The sequence below is a fragment of the Peromyscus leucopus genome, chromosome 3 (assembly GCF_004664715.2).
Source record: "Peromyscus leucopus breed LL Stock chromosome 3, UCI_PerLeu_2.1, whole genome shotgun sequence".
Lineage (NCBI taxonomy): Eukaryota > Metazoa > Chordata > Mammalia > Rodentia > Cricetidae > Peromyscus > Peromyscus leucopus.
Genome location: NC_051065.1, coordinates 67,946,844 through 67,952,843, shown reverse-complemented (window position 1 = coordinate 67,952,843; position 6,000 = coordinate 67,946,844).

Below are 6,000 nucleotides of genomic sequence, written 5' to 3'. Positions count from 1 at the left end.
AGGCTGAGTCTATCGATTTGATGTCTCCCTTGCTAGAACTGCACCAAATATATATTATACTAGCCACTGTGCCTTGCTGTGACCAAATGCTGACACTTAAGGGAGAAAAGATTTAATTTGGCAGAGTAGTCATAATAAAAATAAGAGTCTTCTCTCTGTGAAATCTATGGAGGATTCCTTTCCTTATATCCTATCTATCAAGGACACAGTTCTTGGCACTACCTTTTGCTTTTTAGCTGTGAGCATATGTAGATGTACCATTATTGACCAATCCTCTGTTCATGGACATGCGGTTTATTTTCAAGTTTTTCTTTGTATGGGCTTATGGAGATACAGACATGTCAACATGTGTAGATGCAATTCATTCTATAGGATAAGTTCATTGTAATGGAATTAATGCCCACAGAGAGTAAGTATATTCTTTTGTGTCTTGCTTAGAGTAAGGGCTTCCACATATCAATGGTAAAACAAATTTTCCCTGTTTTTCTGTTATAGAATTTTTCTTTCTTTTGTGATGTTTATAAATTGGAATCAGTAAGTTGCCCATCTTTGTAAATTCTTTCATCAGAACACTGCTAGACATGTTTGCGCACTGCTCTTGAAGACAGCTTTTATACTGCAATGGCAGAGATAGAAAATGACCAGAATTGGCATGGCCCCCAAAGCTGAAGACATTTATCAATTGGTCCTTTCTAGCAAATGTTGCCCAGCTAATGGGTAGAACTTATTTCATTGGCTCTTTGTTTAGGTGAGGTGGGAACTTAATTTCATCTACTTAACTGATATAAAACTATTAAATAGATGGTGCTTTTCTCCCCTACTAGTTTAGACCATACAATCATTCCCCATGTGTCAATGGCCTTGCTTTGGGCTCTACTCTGTGACATGGATATCTTCTCTTTCCTGTGTTACCAATCCATGTTCATCCCTGTATCTTGTGTTTAATTGAAGTTTCCATCTTTCAGAAGGCAGGTTCTGACTTATTCTCTTTAAAACTGTTCCTAAATATTTCTTACATTTTCTTCCCTTCCCTTTACAATAACTTTTAGACTCTCCTCATAAAGGCCTCATTGGGGTTTGAAATAAAAAGAAATCCATTGACTGATTTAAGAGACAGTGGAAATATTTACAACATTTTATAATAGTGATCATTTCCTACCATAATATTACCATGTTTTTACTTTTACCAGTGGATAATAATGGGTTTTATTCTAATAATTAATAATAGTAAAAAGCAGGTATTTTAGCTTACTGCTATTTCCCTTACCCTGTGCTGTGGAATAATCCTCTTGTATACTGTAAAGATTTGTCACTCAAATTGGTTTAATAAAACACTGATTGGCCAGTAGCCAGGCAGGAAGTATAGGTGGGGTGACCAAACCAAGGATGATGGGAAGGAGAAGAGTGGGGTCAGGAGTCACCAGCCAGACACAGAGGGAGAAGGAGATGAATGTGCCGTGCTAATTAAGGTACTGCCACATGGCAGAGTGTAAATAAAGAATATGGGTTAAATTAAAATGTAAGAGTTGGCTAGTAACAAGCCTGAGCTATCTGCCAATCATTTGTAAATTATATTTAGCCTCTGTGTGGAAATTTGTGAAGTGGCTGCTGGGTATTTGGGAACAGGGGATCGGGACAGAAAACATTCATCTACACTTTGCCCTGTGACTGAAAAATATGAAAAAAGCAGTTTCACTGCATCCAACCAGTCATGAAGGTCTCTGTGCTTCAGAAGAACAACTAAGCCTTTTTCAGTGGATGACATGGACCCCTATCCCAGGATCTTTAGCAAACTTCCTCCAGCATTGCTGTTCCATCATTTCTTGTTGTATAAATTATTGTTTCATGCTGAGTGTACAAGTAGAACTAATCCTCTATACACATAGGCAAGCCCCGCAGAGGCCACAAACTGGGACTTCTGTAGATCCTGTCTCCCAATCATCTCCAATCCTGTCTGCCCTCTATTGAGCTGCCATCAACCTCAGCAGAGAGAGCACGTGGCAGTATGATTTTCATGATGTTTTATTGCTTGTTTGTTTAGGCGGAGCAGGAACTTAACTTAGTCTGTCTAGTTGATATAAAACCACTCAGTAGATGGCCCCTCTTTCCCCTACTGGTGCATTTCCAGACTCTGGAATGGAGATATGAGGTTGGAGAGTTCTCCAATCTTAACCTTTCCTGCTGCCCACCTCTTCACTCCATCAAGGCTCCATGTTATTCTGGTGTGCTATGCACCAATACTCCCTGTGTTGCTTTGAATGAGAAGGGCTCCCATAGGCTTGCCTTGGTTGTGATGTTTATCACAGCAATAGAAAAGTAACTAATATAGAATTTTGTACCAGGAAGTAGGATATTGCTGTGAAGAAACTGACCATGTTATTTTCTGAAGGAATGTGGGAGACTCTGGGACTTTGGAGTAGGAAAGCAGTTGAATGCTATAAGCAGAGCTTAATGGGGAGGTCCAAGTAGGAGCTTGGAAGACAGTCATGCTGAGAGCAATGCAAACTGTGGAAGCCCAGCTCAGGAGGTTTCAGAAAGGAACAATATTAGCAACTGGGCTGGAGACTATTCTTGTAGTGTTTTAGAAAAAGAATGTGGCTGCCTTCTACCCTTGTCCTAAGAACTTGCCCGAGGCTAAGTTTTAAAGTAATGAAATAATTTCTTTGCAGTGGAGATTTCAAGACAGCCTAATATTGACTCTGTTGTGTGTTAGTAATCATTCTTAGGCAGGTCTACAGTGAAAAATCAAGTGAGGTTAAAAAAAAATACAAGATAGACAGTTGAAAGAGGAAAATAACATCAGGAAATTTAACTCTGGAGCCAAGGCTTGTGCTGAAAGAGATAAGGACAAGGAAAGGCCTGAGATACTCTGGAATAAAGGGAGTGGTGTCATTAGTGTAAGACTTCACCCAGCTAAGTTTCCAACTTGCATAAAAAATGTGCCTAAAGAATTTTCTGATCCTAAAAAGCAACAACCAGCCAAAGCTGTTGCGAATGTGATTCCAGGGGGCTAGAGGCCACCCCAAGTTAGTAACCAAACTTGGAAGTATTCAAATGGTTCTGGGCTATAGCATCATGAAGGACACACGAGTAAAGGGGTTGGAGAATCTTCCTCAGTGGTTACAGACAGCCACTGAGGCCAGGTGTGTGTCAGGGGTGTCCTTGCATGGGAGACTAGAGAGACCATTGCATGAGGCGATGGAAAGCATGGGTTGTGTTGGAGACCCCAAGATGTCAACATGCCAGAGCCCTGGTATTTCTGCCAAGGAGCTGCAAACAGGGAATGGAACCAGCCCAAGAGAGAGAAGTGTGTTGTAAATAGGAAAGCCCAAAATGCAGAGCTATCTAAGCCCTCTGGTTTCACACTCAGAGCTACAGGATTCAGTTTGTTCTGCTTAGTTCTTGTCTTTCTTTGATCCAGTATTTCCTCACAGTGCCCTGATTTTCCCCTTTTGGAATAGTAACGTAGATTCTGTGCCATTGTATGTTGGAAGGATGTAATTTCTTTTTTATTTTGTGGGGATTACAATTAAGAAATTGCCTGGAGTCACAGAAAAGATTGGACTTTGATGGTGTTGAGAGTGTGAAAGACAATGAGGACTTTCGAACAAAATGCATTTTGCACTGTGATATGACCACAGGCTTATAGAGACTGGGGAGTGGAATGTAGCAATTTGAATGAGAATTGTCCCCTTAGGCTCACATGTTTGAATACTTGATCTGCAGTTGGTAGACTGTTTGGAAAGGATTCAGAGGTGTGGCGTCGCTGAAGGAGGCCCCTGGGCCAAGTTTTGAGGTTTCCGAAGATTCATGCCATTCTGGAGCTCTGTCTGCCTTCTGCTTGATATTCCAGAAACTCCAGATGTGAGCTCTCAGCTGTTCCTGACGCCATACCTTCACCCCACGAACACAAGCTATAACCATTTGGAACTATAAACCACATTAAACGCATTTTCAGGTGGCCTTGAAGTCTCTACCCACCTGAGACAGACTCATACTCCACTTCATCTTCCTCTATTTTTAGGAAACCTCCTCTTAGCTGGTTTTCCCTAAGAAAAGTCATGTCTATACAGCTATTATAGTCATAGCTAGCTATTGTAGTGCTTGGTGATGATGAAAAACTGATCTTTGTTCTATACACACATCCTCAAATTTATATTATCTGCATCGTAACAGGCCATATGTTGTTGTGGAAGTGCTTTAATGAAGAAATTTTGAGGAGAAAGGGTTTTCTCATTTGCCCATCCCTAGCCTTGCTATTCATGATACTTTACTGCTACCAATGATAGACAATGAATCATTCATAGAACTAGACTTGGACTTAAACAAATCTGAGCCTCTGCTCTTAGGGAAGCACCTAATCTTGCTGCCCTGGTCTTCCTGGTCTTCTTAGATTGATGTTTCAGTTTGTAGAGTGACTGGAGGGGTCAGGAACACAAAAATACTCAGTGTTACTGAAGATAGCAAGAAGTCTATGACAAGACAAAATTTGTAGTTGGGTTGTCCAAGGGTGATGCCATGAACTCATTGCCTCCTGGACCTCACACTGGTTAGAGCCATGAGAGTCTGAGGAGTTCCCCTAAGATCTGAGCTATAAACCAGAGCTGAGCTCTGCAGTTAGCTGACGCTGGCCACTCACTCTGCTCTGGACACACAGCTGTTGATATGTTTTACTTTGCATCGTCCTGGGATATAAAACAGGAAAAAGATCACTGAAATACCCCCAAGGCATTGCTCCTTTCAACACAGTGCCCTTTGCCCCTGGGGTTTAGTGGTTTGGGGAAGGGACTGGAGATGAGACATTGATGAAAACCAAACAGAGAAGGAAAGGGACCATTGATAAAGGATCATCAAACAGGAGAAGAGAGGCCCTTTCCCACAAATGAGAGTAAGATGTGGATGAGGTCAGGCTATAGGTCACAAGTTGTTGCTCTGGAGATCTCAGAGTGATTAGGGATGGGAAAGAAAAGTGAAGTGTAAAATGAAGGATCTGAAGGATGTTCTTCTCAAATCTCAGCATCCAAAAGAAAAGTGGCACTATTGAATATGTAAGTGTAAAGAGAGGTCACGTGATTCTTTTCTCTTTTCGTGGCCTGACTGTGTGAGCCAGGGCTATCAGGGCTGCCAGTTGAATGGGTCTTATAACCAGGAGTCAGTGGGCCAGCAGATAGCCACACTGAAGGCTCATTAAATGGAGCCCACCAAGTTTAGGCTACCTGTGGTGATATTGTGTTCCCCAAAATATTGTGTACCCTAAAAATCTTATCTGGGGTCAGAGAACAGAACAGCCAACTAGACATAGAGGCCAGAAAATGGTGGCACACACACCTTTAATCCTATCACTTGAGAGGCAGAGATCTATCCAGATCTCTGTGAGTTTAAAGCCACACTGGAAGAAAGCCAGGACAGGAAATCAAACAGAGCTGGAACCTGGAGGCAGGAGCTGATACAGAGGCCATGGAGGGCTGCTGGGCTGCTTCCCATAGCTTGCTCAGTCTGTTTTCTTATAGAACCCATGACCACCAGCCCAGGGATGGAATCACCCACAATTGATTGGGCCTTCTCCCATTGATAACTAATTAAGGAAATGCCTCACAGCTGGATCTTATGGAGGCATTTTTCTCAGTTGAGGTTCCCTCCGTGCAGACAACTCTAGTTTGTGGTAACCTTATCATTCTGGTGGATTTGAGTCTTAAAAACACAATATCAGAACAGGGAGTGGTCTCAGTCAGCAAGGTGTTAGGCAAGCATGAGGGCCTGAATTTAGAGCCCAGTATCCATGTGAAAAATTGGGTGTGATGCCATAATCACAAATCAGGATCAGTGAAGGACCCCATGTAGCAGGAATCTTAAAAGTTCTTATTAATAAAATCAAACCTGAGGCCAGTTATTGGGGTGAACGCTGGAAGATCAGAGAAGCAGAACAAGCCACAGCTTCCTCACCTCGCCAGTTCCTCAGCTGATCCTGTTTTCTCAGACTGGAAGCTTCTGTGTCCTCAT